At 43.8% G+C, this 21,097-nt stretch overlaps 1 long non-coding RNA gene across 1 annotated transcript; it reads left to right on the top strand.

Moving 5' to 3' along the window:
- The first annotated feature begins 1,177 nt into the window (after positions 1–1,177).
- LOC148145813 (uncharacterized) lies at positions 1,178–19,871 on the top strand. Its single transcript, XR_015761204.1, has 3 exons — positions 1,178–1,267; positions 5,682–5,750; positions 19,343–19,871. It is a non-coding gene; the product is annotated as an uncharacterized LOC148145813 (long non-coding RNA).
- Positions 19,872–21,097: the final 1,226 nt, after the last annotated feature.

Below are 21,097 nucleotides of genomic sequence, written 5' to 3'. Positions count from 1 at the left end.
CATTTCCCCATGATGGGGACAGTGCATCAACCCATTTCTCCATGATGGGGTCAGAGCATCAGCCCATTTCCCCACGATGGGTTCAATGTAACAGACCATTTCCCCATGATGGGGTCAGTGCTTCACCCCATTTCCCCATGATGGGGTCAGTGCATCAGCCCATTTCCCCATGATGGGGTCAGTGCATCACCCCATTTACCCATGATGGGGTCAGTGCATCAGCCCATTTCCTCATGATGGGGTTAGTGCATCAGCCAATTTCCCCACGATGGGGACAGTGTATCTGCCCAATACCCCATGATGTTTTCAGTGCTGTAGCCTAGGCAATAGGATCCAGAAACAGAGCTGGCTTTCTCCAAATGCAGGGCGCTATTGACTGTGCACACAATGAATTGAGAGCAGTATATTACAATGCTGCAGAGTAGATCAACTTTCCTCAATGTGCAAGTCATCTGTGATCATCACGATCTTCAAATATTGTGAAATGTACCTTAGGAGCTGCCATTTCCTTGAGAACTCTCAGGTTCCTGTTTCCTTTCTTCACCTGGATACCTTGCCAGGATGGTTACTCGGGTAAAGGACTATTGCTACAATCATTAATGATTCCATTATACACCTTGCTGACTGAGGCCATGCAGTGATACAATGCAGCCCATTCTTCCACCAGGCCACTGTCAAACAGATGAGTGACACCCCCTGAAGGTAAGGTTCTGACACATAGATCAGTCCAGCCAGAGGGTGGGGGTGGGAAGTGCAGTGCACATGACGCAAAGTGTGCCACATAATCCTAGCATTCTGTACTCTGCATCACTGAAGCAGACATAGCCAGGATATTTTGGATGCTGAAGAGTTGAAAGAGTAGGAGCAGTATTCCAAGGAGGAAGAAGAGGACACTGAGCAGGAGGAACATTACATTCTGCATGTCAGAACATTGAAACATCAGGCACAATAAGCCAAACAGAACTAAATTGACCCTCAGTTCCAGTGGATGGGAGCTGGGTGCAGAGATCACTCACCGACTGGAAATGTGTTGCTGGTCAAAAGACAAGGAGTCCTCCATCCCTTCCCAAAGGCAAAAGCAGCTTCTCTTTGTTTGGTGAATGTTTGCCTTGGATGGTTACTGAATAAAAGGGAATGTTTTGCACAGTTTGAAGGCTTTCCTCTATTTGATGGTCCTATAATGAACAATATTGAGCTACACTGGAGACTGGGGAGAAAGTCACACTCCCTTCGACAGGCTGGTAAGATGGGACGAGGCTGAGGTTGAGTAAGTTGTGTTGCTTTGTTCTGAAATAGAAATAAATGCACTTAATACTTGCAATGAAGTGTCAGCCGTGCCACTGATGTTCCCTGAGATCTGGGGTGGAATGGTGGCTCAATGGCTAGCACTGCTTCCTCACAGTGCTAGGAACTCAGGCTTGATTCCAGCGGGTGCTCCAGTTTCCTCCCACAATGCAAAGCTGTGCAGATTAGGTGGATTGGCCATGCTAAATTGCCCCTTGTGTTCAGGAATGTGTAGGTTAAGTGCATTAGTCCGGGGTAAATGTAGAGTAACAGGATAGGGGAATGGGTTTGGGTGGGTTGCTCCCTGGAGGGTCAGTGTGGACTTGTTGGGCCTAATGGCTTGTTTCCACACTGTAGGGATTCCTGTTTGCTTTTGATTGCACTCGCACTATGTGCACAGAGAAGGGCAGATGTGAATTGACGTGGTGAATGTCTGAGGCTCGAAGATGGCATCGGTACCAGGAATGCTGGGAAGGTGAAGACAGGCAAGTACCTCTGCCTGTGGTGAGTGGGATGAACAGGGTAAAATAGAGTGTGTACATTGGTAATGAGGCACATTTGAGAAGGTTGTGGGAGAAATTTTGCAGTCAGAAACCCTCCATATAAGTTGCAATTTCAAGTATATCTCAGCCCAATTTCTCAGGCTGATGATTCTGCTTCCTGGGAAGGAGGGTCTCTCGGGATTGAGAATGACTTCTTTCCACTCCAGTTTAGCAGGTACGTAGCTGGTTGACAAGTTCAATGTGCGATCTGCAGACTCTGCCAACATGTGGAGCAGCTGGTGCCTGAGGGGGTTGTGTAAATGGATTGTTTGGAGGTTTTTGCTGTACCTGTGATGCCTTAATGTCGCCTCTGTACAATCTAGACATAGTCTCCTGAGGTGCTTGGTGCATTCCTGAATGAGTCTTCTCTGACTTCCCACCATTTCTACAGGGAATGAACTCCCTCTGCTAACTACTACTCCACAGCTGAGATAAGGATGAGGTATAGCATTTGTCAATTGTGAAGTCCCAACATTGTTAGCAGTTCTATGTCTGCATGGCCTTCCCTACTCTGCATTTGAACATTCTTTAACTATATTGGAGCAATTATCTGGGAAACAATCACTTTGCTGGAATGTTTATCTCCATGTAAATTTAAAGAGAGAAATATGTCATATCTCAATTGCATTTTTTTCTCCACCTCAGAAAGTACCAAAGTACTTCATTTCATTGAAATGTATATCAGTAAATTTGCACACAGCAAGATCCCACAATGAGGTAAATGATGCAAAGTTGTTAGTTGAGGGGTGAATGTAGGCCAGGTTGCTAGACAGAACTCTCTGCAGTTCTCCAAATCAGGCCACATGATCTTTTGCATTCACCTGACAGGTCAGACAGTTCCTGGATTTAATATATCTCACACAAAAAATAGCACCAACAAATAATACAAGGTTCCGTCTTTGCTAGACTAAGAGAGCCAGCCCAAAGCAGCGTGTTATTGTACAACGCAGAGCTGACACCAGCTACTGAGCCAAGACTTTGTAAGAGCTTATATTGCCTCACGAGACGAGAAGGCCCAATCCTCAAAGCAGCCACGGCACACCATGTAAGTATACTATAGGATGCTGTGTTTGCTGTTTGCTCAGTGGCTCCTCCTCCCCCAACCCAACCCAGCCAAGACTGGGAACCTAGCATGCAAGGACCTAGATAGACGAGGTTAATGTTATCTTACTGCAATTTCGTACTCCATTAATTTAGCAGGAATCAGTAAAAGTGATGAAAAAGTAGTTTTGGACTTGACTATTTGTACTGGATAAGCAAATGTACAGTCGCAGAAAGTCGAACATTTGGTTTTGTTTTTATTTCAATTTTATTATACTTTTCCCTTCATAGCACATTGAAGCCAAGCTTGAGATATTTGGCTGATGCCTTTACTACCTTCACTCACTAGCTGGCCCCTGGGAATTGACAGTTGTTCAATGTGCCCCTCATTCCAAATATTGCACCCTGGGGAGAAACAGCTGATCTGGCCTTTGCATCTACTCCCAGCTGTACTGACCTCAAGCACAACACGATAGGGAGAATTGAGAGCGTGAACAGGCATCTGCTTCCTTCATTTCACATGGTAATGCAATTCATAAACATTTCACACAACCATCTTCTCAGTTAAATGGTTGTAGCTTCAACCAACATGATAACAATAAGCATTCTGTCAGGAAGAACTTTGAAAGACAATATTAAATCGGTTGTACAATTGTAAAGGGTGTGCTGGAGCAGAGGGATTTGGGTGTACATGCACTCAGATCATTGAATGTGGCAGGACAAGTGGGGAGAGCAGTTAATGAAGCATACAGTGTGCTTGGATTTATTAATAGAGGCATAGAGAACAAGAACAAGGAGATAATTGAATATGTATAAGACACTTGTTAGACCTCAGTTGGAATATTATGTACAGTCTTGGCACGACATAATAGGAAAGATGTGAATGCATTGGAGAGAGTCGAGGGTGTGGGGGCTGGAAAAGCACAGTCGGTCAGGCAGCATCCGGAGCAGGAAAATTGACGTTTCAGGCAAAAGCTCTTCATCTGGAGATTCCACATTTGAGTGCAGAAGTGATTCACAAGTAAGGATCCAGGAATGAGAAACTTCGTTTCTGACAACAGATTGGAGAAGGTGGATCTGTTCTTAGAAAGAAGAAGGCTGAGAGGAGATTTATTAGAAGTTTTCAGCGTCATGAGCGGGGGCTAGATAGAGTAGATAGGGAGAAACTGTTCCTGCTCGGAAAAGGAACAACAACAACACAATGTAAATTTGAAGTGATGCACGAAAGAAACAAAGATGATGTAAGGAAATGTTTTTCTTTCACTCAACAAATAGTGAGGGTCTGGAATGCACTACTTGGAAGTAGATACACTTGGGCATTCAAGAGGCATTGGATGATTAGATGGAAATGGTGTGTAAGGGTATGGGGAAAAGGCAGGAGATTGGCACTGGGTAATGATGCTTATTTGAAGAATTGGTGCAAACACGAATTGGCCTCCTCCTGTGCCACAGAGACTCTGTGAACATACCATCTGGAAAGTCAGAAATTAGACTGCAAGAACAGTCAATAGTGATGTTAGAATGAGCCGAAATGGGGTGTGGTACATAACCACAGAAAGGGATGCTTCCACATTCAATGCTTTGGCTCCTTACTGAATCTATCAACATCAGCTGGTGAGTAGTTAGCTTCCCATGACTCAGTTCAATGAGCTCAGGATAGGTGGTGGGGAGGGCAGCGAGAAGTCAGCACTCCCCCACAATCCCAAACTCTATTTGTTGAGCCCAGTATCCATGTCAACACAAGGTGGGGCAGGATGAGCTGTGGTTATGATGCTTTATCATTCCCAATGCAACCCTCACATTTCCCCCTTCTCTGCTGACGAGCCTCCTCCATAAAGGAGTGGGTAAGATATTGAACAGCACCCAAGCATGAAGCCATCTCTTCAGGAGAAGAGAACAAGGATAAACAAAGCTCAAACAAAATGCGCAGCATCAAACCAGGCAATTGCAGATGAACCCTATTGCTGGGGCAGTTTGACAGAATAGCTGGCGGATGAGATCAGGGAAAGATATTTTCAATTTTGCTTCATTTTGACATGTGGCAACAGGTGTTAGCTGTTTCAAGCAACAAAATCCTTCAGAGTGGTACACAGAGACATTGTAAAGGTCAAATTCCAAAGGAAAGTCAATAAGGAGTCAACCACAGACTTTAAAAAAGTACAGTGCTGGAAACTATAAAAGCTTGATCGTATCTGTAAAAACTATGAATAAGTAAAGCCAAAAAACTTGATCATTACTGTTAGAGTTATAGAGTTGTTGCAGCACAAATGATGATTGTTCAGCCCATTGAGTCCGTATAGGATTCCTTCACGAACATTTTCCCTTGTCCCATTCGTACAATCATAGAGTTATAGAGTCATACAACATGGAAACAGATCCTTCAGTCCAATTCAATCATGCTGACCAGACATCCCAATCTAACCTAGTCCCATTTGCCAGCATTTGGCCCATAACCCTCTGAACCCTTCCTATTCATATACCCATCCTGATGCCTTTTAGATACTATAATTGTACTGGCCTCCACCATTTCCTCTGGCAGCTCATTCCATACACTCACCATCTTCTGTGTGACACAGAGTCATGTACAGAGAAACTTCGATTATCCAGCATTCGATTAACTGAATTTCGGATGATCCAAACAAGATCACAAGGTCCCGATGTATGCCTCACCATATTATCTGGCATCAATTATCTGGCTTCAATTAACCGAATGAAATACTCCTCACCTGTGTCCTTTGGTAATTGAGGTTCCTCTGTATCAGACATTACCAAAACTATTCCTTTACTACAATTTTTTCCTCTCTTTTCTAAAAGGTGATAATGATGACAGTTCCACCGCTACCAAACATCCTCAAGAGATTCCCTCAAGTGGATATGCTTCAGGTATGAGCCTCTGGATATTTACAGGCTATTCAACTGTAATATGAACCAGAGACTTGGTGGGATGGTTGAAGAAATGGCATGTACCACAGTTCCACAAGTGGGGAAGTTAGCCAGGAGGCCAAATGAGGTATTGAAATGATCAATTAGGGTCATTTCCCACCCTGGAGGCATTAGTTCCTCATTGTGGTGTCAGATACCATCATGGCAGCTCCCCTGCCCCCCACTGAAACCAGAGGTCCTCTCAACTCCCTGCAGAAACGAGACAGTGTGCCTCGTTTTGGGAATGTCATGGCCCACAGAGGAATCACCCATATGCAGTGAAACCCTCTTTCCTTCTCCCTACCAATTGCCTGCTTGGGCCTAGCATCGCCCAACCATATTTACCCCTCTGCAGGGCATTTGGTCATTGAGATATTCTCTTCCTGTGGCTGTAGTATTAGCAATGGGCACTGCCAGGCCTACAGAACTGACCGCACTAGATTGGGTCAGCTATTGGGATGGGATGGGTGGTGTTGGGGAAGGTGGACAATGGGGTGTGGTGTGGCACAGAGATTGGAGATTGGTGAGGGTCTGCAGCTTTCTCAACTGGAAGGGACTCTGCCCGCCAAATGGTTGTTGCCTCTCCACGAAAATTAAGTCTGTGCTAATGCAGCAAAGCCCATTTCCGTCAAGTGTTCCTATAGGAACGAGAACACTTTTTTTTCCCTTTCCTTAGCCTCAGGATGTCAAAACCGATTATTGTATCAAATTGATAAACTTCTGAGACATCAAAGTTAGCATTGACCAAGGATTGAACCAGGGACTTTCCTAGCCTTTCCTGATACACGCTGCACGAGACATACTCCAGCTGAGTTATTGCAGCAGACTGATAGGACACAGGCTCCCGTCCATAACAATCCACACAACTAGCTCATCACTTCAATTATCTCAGGTAGTCATAGTTTCCCCATGGGTTGATTCTTAAAATTTTCTTTTACTTTTTTAATGGAGAGTAAATAACATTGGAAAAGCTGGCATTTATTTCCCAACCGTAATGCCCTTGGGAAGATGATGGTGGTGAGCTGCCTTCTTGAACCTCTGCAGTTTACAATATATGGTGTAGTTACACCCACGATGCTGTTCCAGGAGTTTGAACAAGTGACAGTGAAGGTGCAATGCATGTCCAAGTCAGGATGGTGTCTGGTGTTGAGGGATAACTGTGAATAGTGGTGTTCCCATGTATCCGTTGTCCCTGTTCGTCTGGGTAGCAGAGTTCAGGAGTTTCAATGATGCTGTCAAGGGAGTCTTGGTGCGTTGCTGCAACTTGTAGGTGGTGCACTCTGCTGTCAATGTGCATTAATGCTGAAGGAAGTGAATGTTGAATATGATGGATGGGGTGCAAATCAAGTGGCTGGGTTTGTGGCAAACACCTTGAGATTTATTGGAGGAGAACTCATTCAGGCGAGTGAGGAGTGTTCCATCACAGTCCTGACTTGTTGGAGCTCCATGACGATTCTTCCATCAAACTCCTAAAATGTGTCATGTAAGTGGTAAAAAAACTTCATGAAATCATAGGTTGAGTTATTTGCCACATCATTCCCAGTCTATGCTCTGTTCTTGCAGTCAGAATATTCATTTGATTATTCCAGTTAAATTTCTGCTCGACGGTAGCCTCCAGAATGTTCATACAGGTATAGCGTCCTATAGCACAGAAACAGACCCTTCGGTCTAAGCAGTCAAAGCTGATTATAATCCCAAACTAAACTAATGCCACCTGCCAGCAATTGGTCCACATCCCTCCAAACATTTCTTATTCATGTACTTATACAAATGTCTTTTAAACACCACTGGGCCCACATCCACCACTTTCTCTGGAAGTTCATTCCACAAAAGAACCACTCTCAGTGCAAAGAAATTGACCCTCATGTCTTTTTTTAACTCTTTCTCCTCTTCTTTTAAAAATATACCCCCTAGTCTTGAAATCCCTCATCCTAAGGAAAAGACACCCACCATTCACTTACCTATATCCCTCATGATTTTATAAACCTCGATAAGATCACCTTTCAACCCTCCACACTCCAGTAAAAAAAGTCCCAGACTATCCAGTCCCTTCCTTATAACTCAAACTCTCTATTCCTGGCAACATCCTGGTAAATCTCTTCTGAACCCACTTCAACTTAATAATATCCTTCCTATAATGGGACAACCAAAACTGGACACAGTATTCCAGAAGGGGCCTCACTGACGTCCAGTACAACCTCAACATAATGTCACAACTCCTATCCTCAAAGCTCTGAGCAATGGAGACAACCATGCTAAATGCCTTCTTAACCATCCTGTCTACCTATGATGCAAACTTCAAAGAATTATATCCCTGAACCCCTCAGTGTCTCTGTTCTACAGAGACACTGTCCTTTGTCTGTCCTTAGTCCAGGAACTCCCCACCTACGTTCGGGACACCACCCACGCCCTCCACCTCCTCCATGATTTTCGCTTCCCCGGTCCCCAACGCCTTATCTTCACCATGGACATCCAATCCCTGTACACCTCCATCCCCCATCACGAAGGACTTAAAGCCCTCCGCTTCTTCCTCTCCCGCCGTACCAACCAGTACCCTTCTACTGACACCCTCCTTCGACTGACTGAACTGGTCCTCACCCTGAACAACTTCTCTTTCCAATCCTCCCACTTCCTCCAAACCAAAGGAGTAGCCATGGGCACCCGCATTGGCCCCAGCTATGCCTGCCTCTTTGTAGGATATGTGGAACAGTCCATCTTCCGCAGCTACACTGGCACCACCCCCCCCACCTTTTCCTCCGCTACATCGATGACTGTATCGGCGCTGCCTCATGCTCCCACGAGGAGGTTGAACAGTTCATCTACTTTACCAACACCTTCCACCCCGACCTCAAATTCACCTGGATCGTCTCGACTCCTTCCTCCCCTTCCTAGACCTTTCCATTTCTATCTCGGGTGACCGAATCGACACGGACATCTACTGTAAACCGACCGACTCCCACAGCTACCTAGACTACACCTCCTCCCACCCTGCCCCCTGTAAAAACGCCATCCCATATTCCTAATTCCTTTGTCTCCGCTGCATCTGCTCCCAGGAGGACCAGTTCCAAAACCATACAACCCAGAAGGCCTCCTTCTTCAAGGACCGCAATTTCCCGCCAGACGTAATCGACGATGCCCTCCACCGCATCTCTTCCACTTCCCACTCCTCCGCCATTGAGCCCCACCCCTCCAACCGCCACCAGGACAGAACCCCACTGGTCCTCACCTACCACCCCACCAACCTCCATGTACAACGTATCATCCGCTGTCATTTCCGCCACCTCCAAACGAACCCCACCACCAGGGATATATTTCCCTCCCCTCCCCTATCAGCGTTCCGAAAAGACCACTCCCTCCGTGACTCCCTCGTCAGGTCCACACCCCCCACCAACCCAACCTCCACTCCCGGCACCTTCCCCTGCAACCGCAAGAAATGCAAAACTTGCACCCACACCTCCCCCCTTACTTCCCTCCAAGGCCCAAGGGACACTTCCATATCCACCACAAATTCACCTGCACCTCCACACACATCATCTATTGCATCCGCTGCACCTGATGTGGCCTCCTCTATATTGGGGAGACAGGCCGCCTACTTGCGGAACGTTTCAGAGAACACCTCTGGGACACCCAGACCAACCAACCCAAACACCCCTTAGCCCAACACTTTAACTCCCCCTCCCACTCCACCAAGGACATGCAGGTTCTTGGACTCCTCCATCGCCAGACCATGGCAACACGACGGTTGGAGTAAGAGCGCCTCATCTTCTGCCTGGGAACCCTCCAACCACAAGGGATGAACTCAGATTTCTCCAGTTTCCTCATTTCCCCTCCCCCCACCTTGTCTCAGTCAAATCCCTCGAACTCAGCACCGCCTTCCTAACCTGCAATCATCTTCCTGACGTCTCCGGCCTATCACCCTCACCTTGACCTCCCTCCACCTATCGCATTTCCAACGCCCCTCCCCCCTACCTTTTATCTTAGCCTGCTGGACACACTTTTCTCATTCCTGAAGAAGGGCTTATGCCCGAAATGTCGATTCTCCTGTTCCTTGGATGCTGCCTGACCTGCTGCGCTTTTCCAGCAACACATTTTCAGTTCTACAACACTACCCAAGGTTCTACTTTTAATTGTATAAGTCCTGCCCTTATTTGTTTTACCAAAATGCAAATTCAATGCCTCACATTAATCCACCTTGGAGGATTCAGCTACAGTAATGCCTCTGAAGATCAAGGCCAGATGGTTAACTTCCCTTGTTGGAAATATCATTGCCTGGTCCTTCTGTGGTCTATGTCACTTACCACATTATTTTATCCATCACATCAGCCTGAATCCATCACATCATTATCTCGATGCTGCTGCAAGTGAGCTTTCAGTCTCAGTTCTTGCTGTTAAATGGGACACAAGAATTTCTGGATTGTTGCGATTGTTTGTTATAAGAACCAGGTAAATAATGCACCAAGAAAGAAAAGTTAAACAATGATCTGGGGAATAGGAAAATGTTATTCAGAGTGTTTGCAAATTATGTAGACTGTATGTATTCGGTTACTAACTCCCCTACTCTATGTTTAACCTCATACAAAACAAATCTTGCACCATTGTTCTTAACTTCGTGTCTAATTATAATAGCATACTTAATTGAATCTCAGTTATGTTTTACATTTCTTAGACTCTAAGATCATAGGATATAAGGACAGAATTAGGCCATTTAGTCCAGTATTCTGGCTGATATGTTTCTTAACCCCAATCTCCTGTCTTCTCCCCAAAACCCTTGATTCGATTATCAATCATGAACCTACCTATCTCTGTCTTATATACATTCATTGACCTGGCCTCCACAGCCTTCTGCAACAATGAGTTCCACAGGTTCACCACCCTCTGGCTGAAGAAATTCTTCTTCATCTCAGCTTTAAAGGGCCATCCCTTCACTCTGAAGCTGTGCCCTCAAGTCCTAGTCTCTCCTACTAATGGAAACATCATCCCCACATCCACTCTATCCAGGCCTCTCAGTATTCTGTAAGTTTTAACCTTAATACCCATCCCCTCGTCCTTCTAAACTCCATCCACTACAGACCCAGAATCCTCAACCACTCCTCATACCTTCAAGTCCTTCATACCTCGGATCATACCTCTCAACCACTTCCAAAGCCAGCACATCTTTCCTTAGATACAGGACTCAAAACTGCTCACACTATTCCAAACGTGGTCTGACCAGAGCCTTATACAGCCTCAGCAGCACATCCCTGCTCATGTATTCTAGTATTCTGTATTCTTGTATTGTTGCTATCCAGAATAAATACTAGCATTACATTTGCATTCCTAACTGCCAACTGAACTGTTGAAACTTGTCTAACACAAATATATTTCCCAGTTAGATAAGCACAATGGGCCTTTCTTGGATTTGCAGTTAGAAATGGTGAAACATTTAGTTTGACTTTTCTTGACAAAATTAAATCATTCAGTTCATGTCACTGAAAGAGCAGATTAAACAGCATCTCTGAGAAGAGATGACTGATTCATAAGAAGAATTCCAACGTGGCCATCCTTCCAGCTATTTGGTCCCTTCTTTCCATATTACAGACATTACCAGCTTCTCAACTTACCACTTAGCCCTCTTGTAACTCTTGTTTTTAATTGAACAAGTTCTGTTTTGGAGTATTTTCTTGGCATTGCATATCATACCTACAATCAATACCAGGAATGATTTCTGAATGAGTAAAAATATCTTACATTGAGACTAAGCCGACTCCTCCACCTGTCTCAGAACTGACCTAACAGACCAAAAGTTCACAACAAGGCAGCAGTAGAAAAGGAGATTGTAGCTGAAATGATATGAAATGAAGACAAACAATTAACCATTTTGCAGATGGATGATCTTGCAACTCATTGCAACAAAGATTTAGGCCAATGGCTAAACTTTGCAGCCAAAAACTATGCACACATATTGTGATTCTTCTCAGTTACTGCCTATATGTGCAAGACATCAAGTATAAACGGCACTGGTGGAAAGTCAATACACGCATTTGTTATATATTAAGACTTTTGCATTTATGAATAGAGAAATTTAGCAATATACAGTCATTCAAATTATAGCTTACAATGTTGAAATGGTCATTATTTTAGCAGGACAGCTTCTACAGGACATAACTATAGCTTTTATATTGGTTATAGAATCATAGTCATGGAGATGTACAGCACGGAAACAGACCCTTCGGTCCAACTCATCCATGCCAACCAGATATCCCAACCTAACCTAGTCCCACCTGCCAGCACCTGGCCTATATCCCTTCAAATCCTTCCTACTCACCTATCCTTCCTGATGCTTTTTAAATGTTGCACTAGCCTCCACCACTTTCTCTGGCAGCCCATTCCATACACGTACCACCCTCTGCATGAAAAAGTTGCCTCTTAGGTTTCTTTTATATCTTTCTCCTCTCACCCTAAACCTATGCCCTCTAGTTCTGGACTACCCCACCCAAGGGAAGAGACTTTGTCTGTGTACCCTATCCATGCCCCTCATGATTTTAAAAACCTCTATAAGGTCACCCCTCAGCCTCTGATGCTCCAGGGAAAACAGTCCCAGCCTGTTCAACCTCTCCATACAGCTCAAATTCCCCAACCTTGGCAAATTCCCCAACCTTCTCAACCCTTTCAAGTTTCACAACATCTTTCCGATAGGAAGACCAGAATTGCATGCAGTATTCCAAGGTTGGAATTGGAAAATCTGATACATTTGAAAGCTGTTTCACTTGAAGTTGTGCTTTTCAGAAATATAAACTTTAAGCAAGGGGTTACTGCCTTTCAGAGTCTGGGGTCAAGGCAATGAGAGCTTTTGCCCGAAACGTCGATTTCGAAGCTCCTCGGATGCTGCCTGAATTGCTGTGCTCTTCCAGCACCACTGATCCAGCAATGAGAGGTACGGCTGTCAACAATTTAGCAAATAAACATGCTGAGAAGGCCACAGCTGGAAGACTGACACAGAACAAAACGAAGGGTTTAATCTTAAATCAATGAGTCTGTACAGACTGGTTCCCACTGGGGGATTGACAGGGAAAAAGTTCCCTCACCAGCAGTGTCCTTCCAGCTACACTTTGGCTGGTTTCAGGCCTTGGAGTGGCACATTTGCAGCGGACAGGAGCTGTGGGAGCAATAATAATGATTGGCGCCAACTTCACATCATAAAGAGTAGTCTTGGTTCAGCCATTCGAGAACATGATCACCAGCTTTCATCTACCAGGCTGCTGCTGTCCAGGCCAAAACACCATTCCAGCAGTCGTGATTTTTAAATGTTTCTTGTAAATGAGATTATGATGTCTCGGCAAGCAAAGAACTGTATCAGCTCTCATTCTTGATTTTACAATCTAATTTACAGCTTCAAAACTTAGCATCTCAGCAAGGATTTAATACAAGACAGAGAAGGAAAAGTGAATTTATTTCTTTGTTTTATGGTCTGGTTCGCACTGATCCAAAGGCATGTTTTTCATGCAGGTCATACAATAAGGACAGTTGGATTCATATTTAATGTCTTTTGAAAATACAGATTGGGTTTTAGGGTCCCTGTGGAGGACAATATTAATTGCACATCTCCAGATGCCCTAATGAAGGTGGTGGTAAGTTTTCTCCTTGAATAGTTGCAGATCTTGTGGAAGCTCTCACTAGGGAAAACGAAAGGGAAGTTCCCACTGAAAGCTGTTGGCTGTTGATTCATGGGTACTTTCCTCTCTTCACCCTACCAAAGTACTGAAAATTTATGTATGATTCTGGTCCATTGAATGGACACAGCCACATCACGTTAATGACACAGCATGGCAACTACTTCTGGGTACTGTAGTCATGGTTAGACATTTCATGTATTCTGGTCAAAATTGGACACCATCGCAAAACTTGAGCAGCAAAATAACAACAATATTTCGTATTTATATATCATGATGAAATGTCCCACGGCACTTCACAAGAGCACATTTGACACCAAACTATATACAACACCAGAAGAAGACAAACCAACAGCATGGCCAAATAGGCATGCTTTAAGGAGAATTCTAATAGAGAAGCAACATGACAAGCATTGTTCTTACACATAGCGAGAGCATTAGACACATTCAGCTTCTTTTTCTTTCTCCCTCCTTCCCCTGGGGGCCATTTTTGTGGACTGTTGGACATTTTATGCTATTGCTATTTTCACATTATTATAACAGTCCATTTTGTTTTTAATCAGCATGAGATCTCAAAACAAATCGCAGTCCATAGTGGAGCACTCTGCCAGATTTAAATAGAATGGAAGACAATGAGGCAAGTTCCATTAAAGCGATTAATTAGGACCAAATCTAGGTTTTATAAACGAGGGCAGTACTTAACCAAGATCTTAAGAGGATGCTATTCTATCATGCAAGATGGCATCAAGTTAGCACAGTCACACATTAAGTGCATAATATTGTATTTTAATGCAATTGGTGACATGCCTTAAGAAAGGAGAGTTTTAGCAAAAGGAATAATAAAGAAAATGACACTGAGTTAAAATATTGGACATGAAGATCTCTGGATTGATTAAACCATTATTCTAGCCATAATATATTCAAGAAAAATCATAGTGAAGAAGCACAAATGAAAATTACATGGAATATAGAGCCAATACAAATCCCTTACTGTCTTTATACCAGCCACCTTTTGTGTGTATGCGTGTGTGTGTGTGTGTATATACGTATGTTTGAATGTGTATGCGTATGTGCCATATGTGTGATAGTTTATGCGTGTGAGAAGAGTGTGTGTGCAAGGGTTTGAGCATGTCTGAGTGTGTGTGGCTGTGAATGTGGATGAGAGCATGTGAGAGTGTATGAGAGTGTGTAGAAGCGTCTGTGTGCGTGTGGTGTGTCTATCTGTGCATGTATGTGTGTGAGTGTGTGCATTTATGTGTGGATGTGTGTGTATGAGAGATTGTGTGTGTATATAAATGTGTGTGTGATTATGTGTATGTGCATTTGTGTGGATGTGTGTGTATGTGTGTGTGCGAGTGTGAGTATGAGTACATGTTGATGAGTATTGGCTGAGTGTTGTTGAGTGTGTGAGTATGGGCACATGTGGGTGGGTGGGAATATGTGTCACTGAGTGTATGGGACCACGTGGATGTGTGAGGACGTGTTTGGAGGTGGTTGTGGTTGTGGGTGTGGGTGTGGGGTCTGATTGTGAATTCTTACGACAGTGTTTTTGCTTTAGGATCAGAAGCTGGGCCAACAATTGATCCTTACATTAACATGACAAAGAAATCTTGTTGTGTAGAAGTTGTCAACAATATTCAGTATTGTATTGCAGTAATTACTAATTATTACATGTCAAAGTAACTAATTGTATGGTTGTGAAAGATGTGAAAACGTACTAAATAAATGCAAATCTGTCTGCTTTCAATGACAAAAAGTTCACAGCACAAAAATGTGACGAGAGATGAAATCAGCATAACTTTTCCCAGGTAATCAAAGTCTGTCTTTGTGTTGTTCAGGCCAGTTTAATGGGTGTCTTCCATTTAAATAAAGTCTGTTAACAAAACAGATTTGAGGGCGTGCATCTCAAATTTCCAAGAAAAGAATTTAGGACTGAGAAAATTAAACCCTTTATAAAAGGGAACAGGAGAAACTGGCTGCAAAATATATTTAACTTGTTCTTTTTCCAACATTTCGTAATCTTGACAGTATCTTGCACTGAGCCCTTGACAGAATTATCTTCATTAACAAGCAACTAATAAACACAAACTTTTTTTGTTTGAAAGCTTGGTTCAGTTTGTTATGGTCTTGCCCCTGCATTAGAAAGAATAGGTTTGAGCCTCATAATAGGTTTTGAGCTGATGTTACACAGATGCTTTGTAGCTGGACTGAGACAGCATTGCTGCTCTGTCAGATATGATTAGACAGGAAAATAATGGCCTTGACTGATTATGAAAGTTAAAGAGCCCATTGCCACATTCAAACAGCAGCACAGTCTCTGGCACTGAGATGGTGGTTGTTTAGGTCAGTTGGCTGGATAGCTGGACTGTGATACAGAGCAATGTCCAAAGGGATGGAGTCAATTCTTACTCTAGTTTAGGATATCATTAAATTCTAACATCCCTTGCCTGAGGTGTGAAGAGCCTCTGGCTAAACTCACCATCAATTGACTCTCTTAATGGGAGAGTGGTCCTCTGGGACTATGATAACTTTGCTACCTAAAACTAAAGTCAATCTGACTTCTATTTACGGCATGTTCCTGCAGTAGAATTGATACTACAAGTCATCATGTGGTGTTCTTTGAGGCTTTTCAGTTGGTAATACATTAGGTATAAATGCAAATATTGTCAGTTCATTTGAAACTGAACTGAATCAACCATGCAAATATTGCACAGCAGGTCAGAAACTGGGGATACTGAAGGGCGTAACTCACTTCCTTATTCCCCAAAGTCTGTCCACCATCTACAAGGGCCGATAGTGTGTTGCTGGAAAAGGTCAGCAGGTCAGGCAGCATTCGAGGAGCAGGAGAATCTACATTTTGGGCACAAACGTCGATTCTCCTGCTCTCAGATGCTGCCTGACTGGCTGTGCTTTTCCAGCACCACGCTCTCAACTCTGATCTCAGCATCTGCAGTCCTCACCCTCTCCCACCATCTACAAGGCTTTAATCAGGAGTGTCATGGAATAATTCCCACTGGCCTGGATGGGTGCAACTCCAACACCATCCAGGACAAAGCAGCCCGCTTGACAGGCACCACATCTACCACCTTCAACATTCACCCCTTTTACCAGCAGGGGAGGAACTCTCAGGATCCAGATTTTTGGGTAGGATGGGGGTTGAGGCTGCTCTGAGACCTGACAGTATTGAAGGGGAGGTTGGCAAGTTCCTGGATGATCGCAAACTTGCATGAAAGGTAATGCTGGGGTGAGGGGGGGGGAAACCTATACTTGAACATCCTGCTTCAATTCCAAGGTTACAAGGTGGGATACAACCCCTTGGAATAACCACAAATCAGCCCCATGAACCTGCCACATCTGACACATGGATAGGAACTCCTTATAGGAACAAATCATAGCTTTTACTTCAGGAGGCTGTCGCCACACACACACCTTGGAGGTAGGAGAGATTAAAGTGAATGTTGCTTGAGGTTGGTTTGCTTCCAACAGTCTCTGTGGTAACAGAGGTCATATTCAAGTCAACTGTAATTCGTTTCAAAAATGCAATAAACATCATGTTGTTTATTCAACAAGATTTCCTAGTTCGACCAGAGAGGTGGAAAGGAGAAACTGAGGGCTGCAGATGCTGGAGATCAGAGTCGAGAAGTATGCTGCTGGAAAAGCACAGCGGGTCAGGTAGCATCCAAGGTGCTGGGGAATTGACGTTTTGAGCATAAATCCTTCATCAGGAATGAGGCTGCATCATTCCTGCTGAAGAGCTTATGCTCGAAACGTCGATTCTCCTGCTCCTCGGATGCTGCCTGACCCGTTGTGCTTTTCCAGTGTCACACTCTCGACACAGAAAGGTGGAAAACCTAAACCACTTGGAGTTTAAATGAACCCACTCACAAGACTCAAAACTCAGAATGTAAGACCAAATTACAGGACAGGACAGGTTAAAGACGACAGGCTGGTTACACTGTCTACCACCAACACACAGTAGCAGCAACGTGTACATCATCTACAAGATGGACTGTGACAGCTGAACAAACTGCCTATATCAATCCTCCAAACCTGTGATCTGTACTACATAGAAGGACAGAGGCAACAGATACATGGGAACACCACCGCATGTAATGTCCCTTCCAAGCCACACACTTGGAAATATGTCGTCATTCCTTCATTGTCACTGGTCTAAACCCTGAAACTCCCTCCCTAACAGCACTGAGAGAGTACTACACCCCAAGGAATGCAGCAAAAGTAAAAGGCAGACCACTAACATCTTTGGCATGCAATTGCAGATGGGCAATAAATGCTGGACTAGACAACAATACTCCTATCCCAAGAACAACTAACTAAAAATTGGCTTGCCTTATCCGAATACAATGGGCTCAATTTAAATAATTATTCAATCTGAGGTTTAACTGCAGAATAGAATTTATATGCAGGTTCTGAATTATTTTCCTTTCTCAGTCTACTATAGCCGATGTCATGGTTAAAATCAACTAGGCAAACATGAGGACTGCAGATGCTTGAAACCAGAGTTTAGATCAGAGTGGTGCTGGAAAAGCACAGCAGGTCAGGCAGCATTCGAGGAGCAGGAAAATCGACGTTTCGGGCAAAAGCCCTTCATCAGGAATACAGGTAGGAAGCCTCCAGGGTGGAGAGACAAATGGGGGTGTGGGGGCAGGGAGTGGGCTTGTGGGGCTGGGGAGAAGGTAGCAAAGAATACAATAGGTGAATGGGGATGGGGATGGAGGTGGTAGGTCAGAGAGGAGGGTGGGGGAAGATAGCAAAGAGTACAGTAGGTGAATGGGGGTGGGGATGGAGATGATAGGTCAGAGAGGAGGGTGGAGCGGATAGGTGGGAAGGGAGATTGGCAGGTAGGACAGGTCATGAGGATGGTGCCTGGCCTGCTGTGCTTTTCCAGCACCACTCTGATCTAAAAGCTAATAGCCGATGTCATGAAAGTGTAAGGTTTTTATCTGGTATCATAGAATCCCTACAGTATGGAAACAGGCCCTTCGACTCAACAAGTCCATACTGACCCTCTGAAGAGTATCCCACCCAAACCCATTCCCCTACATTTACTCCAGCCTAATGCACCTAATCTACACATCCTTAAACACTACTGGCAAATTAACATGGCCAATTCATCTAACCTGCATATTTTTGGATTGCAGGAGGAAGCTGGAAACATGGAGGGAACCGACATAGAGAATGTGCAAACTCCACACAGACAGTCACCTGAGGCTGGTATCAAATCTGGGTACCTGGGACTGTGAGGCAGCAGTGCAAATCACTGAGCCGTCATAACTCGTTCCTCTCTTATGGGTCAAGCGTTATAGATTTATGCACGAGAATAGCAATTAACTACTTTTCTTATCATCAGTACTTTTTTTTAACAAACATTAAAACATAGAACTCAGTCTTTTACATCAAAAGGATTTTCCATGAAGTGTTAACCAAAAACAATACAAATCGGGTAACGTTATTGGGAAATAATCTCTGCTTGAATGTTTCTGTCATCACCAGAGATTTCAATCCCATATTTCCTGCTGTCAGATGTCTGCCCTTGAGCAGAATATTTGTTAAATGAAGCTATTTTTTCCACATTCCCTCCTCTTTTTTTGGAAACTCCCCACTTCACACAGCTGAGAAGTCTCAATCATTCCCACACTCTGACATGCAGTAGGAGTTTGAGTGACCTCTGGTGACCTGCCTGCATTCATTGTAAGGAAATGTTTGGTTCTCCCCATCCTTTCTGCTGAACAGTATCACTAGGAGTTTCACAGTTCACCATCCGAGAAGGAATCAGAGTCACAAATTCCTTCTCTTGGCACACCACAGCACCGTGCTACATAATTCAGTGTACTGCTCCTCAAAGTAAATCATTAGATAATTAAGTGTGCACACGTTCCATTGCAGGTGTGAACTCACAGACTGAGACCTTGAACCATGATCTCAACTGTCAACGTGGCAAACAGAAGCATGGTGCGAAATTGGTTACTTAAAACGGAAAAAATTCCAATATCAAAGCAGTATTCACATTAAAGGAACTCTTGGACTCTACCGTCTGTTCTGAGGAAGGGTCACTCAACCTGAAACGTTAACTCTGATTTCACTCCACTGACGCTGCCAGATCTGCTGAGCTTTTCTAGTCATTTCTGTTTTTGTTTCTGATTTACAGCATCTGGAATTCTTACGGTTTTTAATCCATTTCCTCTACTGGGTGATTAATTCCAAATGGGGTCATAAATTCTCCTGGTTTTTTGCAGGTGAATAAACAACACACATTCACCTGAGGCTCAAAGTCCATCCTGATTCGATGACTCTTTGTTGATGGCTGCAGGAAGTTTTACTGTAAGAGGCTCTTCCAGATCACTTTTTTATTTGAAATGTGAACCAGTTGATACCAGTGGTGGTTAAGTGTATTTCTGAATAAATGTAATTAAACATTTCCAGTGATCTACTATAGCAATCAGCTGCTTCATATGTTACACTGCATTCAACATGAGAGTCTCTTCTTAGACAGATCCTCAGGATTGAAGCCAGATGGGGTTCCATTCTAGCTTGATGGATTAAGAGACAGCAGATAGATCTGCAGCCTCTACCATATAGAGTGGCGGTTAGTGCTTGAAGAGTTGAAGTGATGAGTTAGTTGGAGGTGTGTGAACTCACTGCAACACTTTGACTTCAAGTTCCTGACAAAGTCTTTTGATGTGCTCGGAACCTTCCTGATTGAACCTTCACCATTCCTGATAAAGGGTTTTTACCTGAAATGTTGATTTTCCTGCTCCTTGGATGCTGTCTGACCTGCTGTGTTTTTCCAGCACCACTCTAATGTTGACTGATCTCTGGCATCTGCAGTACCCACTTCCGCCTTCATCATTGCAGTCAATACAAAACAGGAACTCCCACAAGTCAATCGAGATATTTAATCTCCTCATGGAGGTTTTAAGGGCATCCCAAACACATTTTCACTATACTCCCGAGACTCTTCTGCAGCAACTGAATTCCAAACAAAATCAGGAGTCAGGCAGATGAACAACATATCCTGCCCAGCAGAGCTAGTAAGTGGCAGATACTTAAGAGTAAGCTCGTGTTTATTCTTAAACATTTTCATAGGACCTAAGAGGCAACTTTTTCATGCAGACAGTGGTGTGTGTATGGAATAAGCTGCCAGAGAAAGTGGTGGAGGCTGGTACAATAACAGTACTAAAAGGGTATCTGGATGGGTATATGAATAGGAAGGGTTTAAAGGGATATGGGCCAAGTGCTGACAAATGGGACTAGATAAAATTAGGATATCTCATTGTCATGGACGAGTTGGACCGAAGAGTCTGTTTCAGTGCTGTACATCTGTGTGGCTCTAACTGTTTCCTTTGAATGGCAGAGATTATAATAAAATTACACCAGGGATGAAGGATGTCTGGTGAAGAGAGTAAGGAAGCTATGACTGTTTTTCAAAGAGCAGAGAAAATTAAAAGGGGAGTTGTCAGAGGTGTTCAAGACTCTGAGGCATTTTGCTAGAGTAAGTTAGGAGAAATTGTTCCTTTCGTAAATGAGTCAGGAACAAAACATCATATATTTAAAACAGTTGACAAAAGAACCAGAAGGGAAATGAGGAATATTGTTTCTCACACAGAGGACTGTTAATGTTTTGAATGCATTACCTGAAAG

This window comes from Chiloscyllium plagiosum, unplaced genomic scaffold (genome assembly GCF_037043375.1).
Source record: "Chiloscyllium plagiosum isolate Xiang-an unplaced genomic scaffold, Cpla_swu_hap1 HiC_scaffold_23, whole genome shotgun sequence".
Lineage (NCBI taxonomy): Eukaryota > Metazoa > Chordata > Chondrichthyes > Orectolobiformes > Hemiscylliidae > Chiloscyllium > Chiloscyllium plagiosum.
Note: the sequence above shows the minus strand (reverse complement) of the source record. Positions and strands in the feature narration are given on the sequence as shown.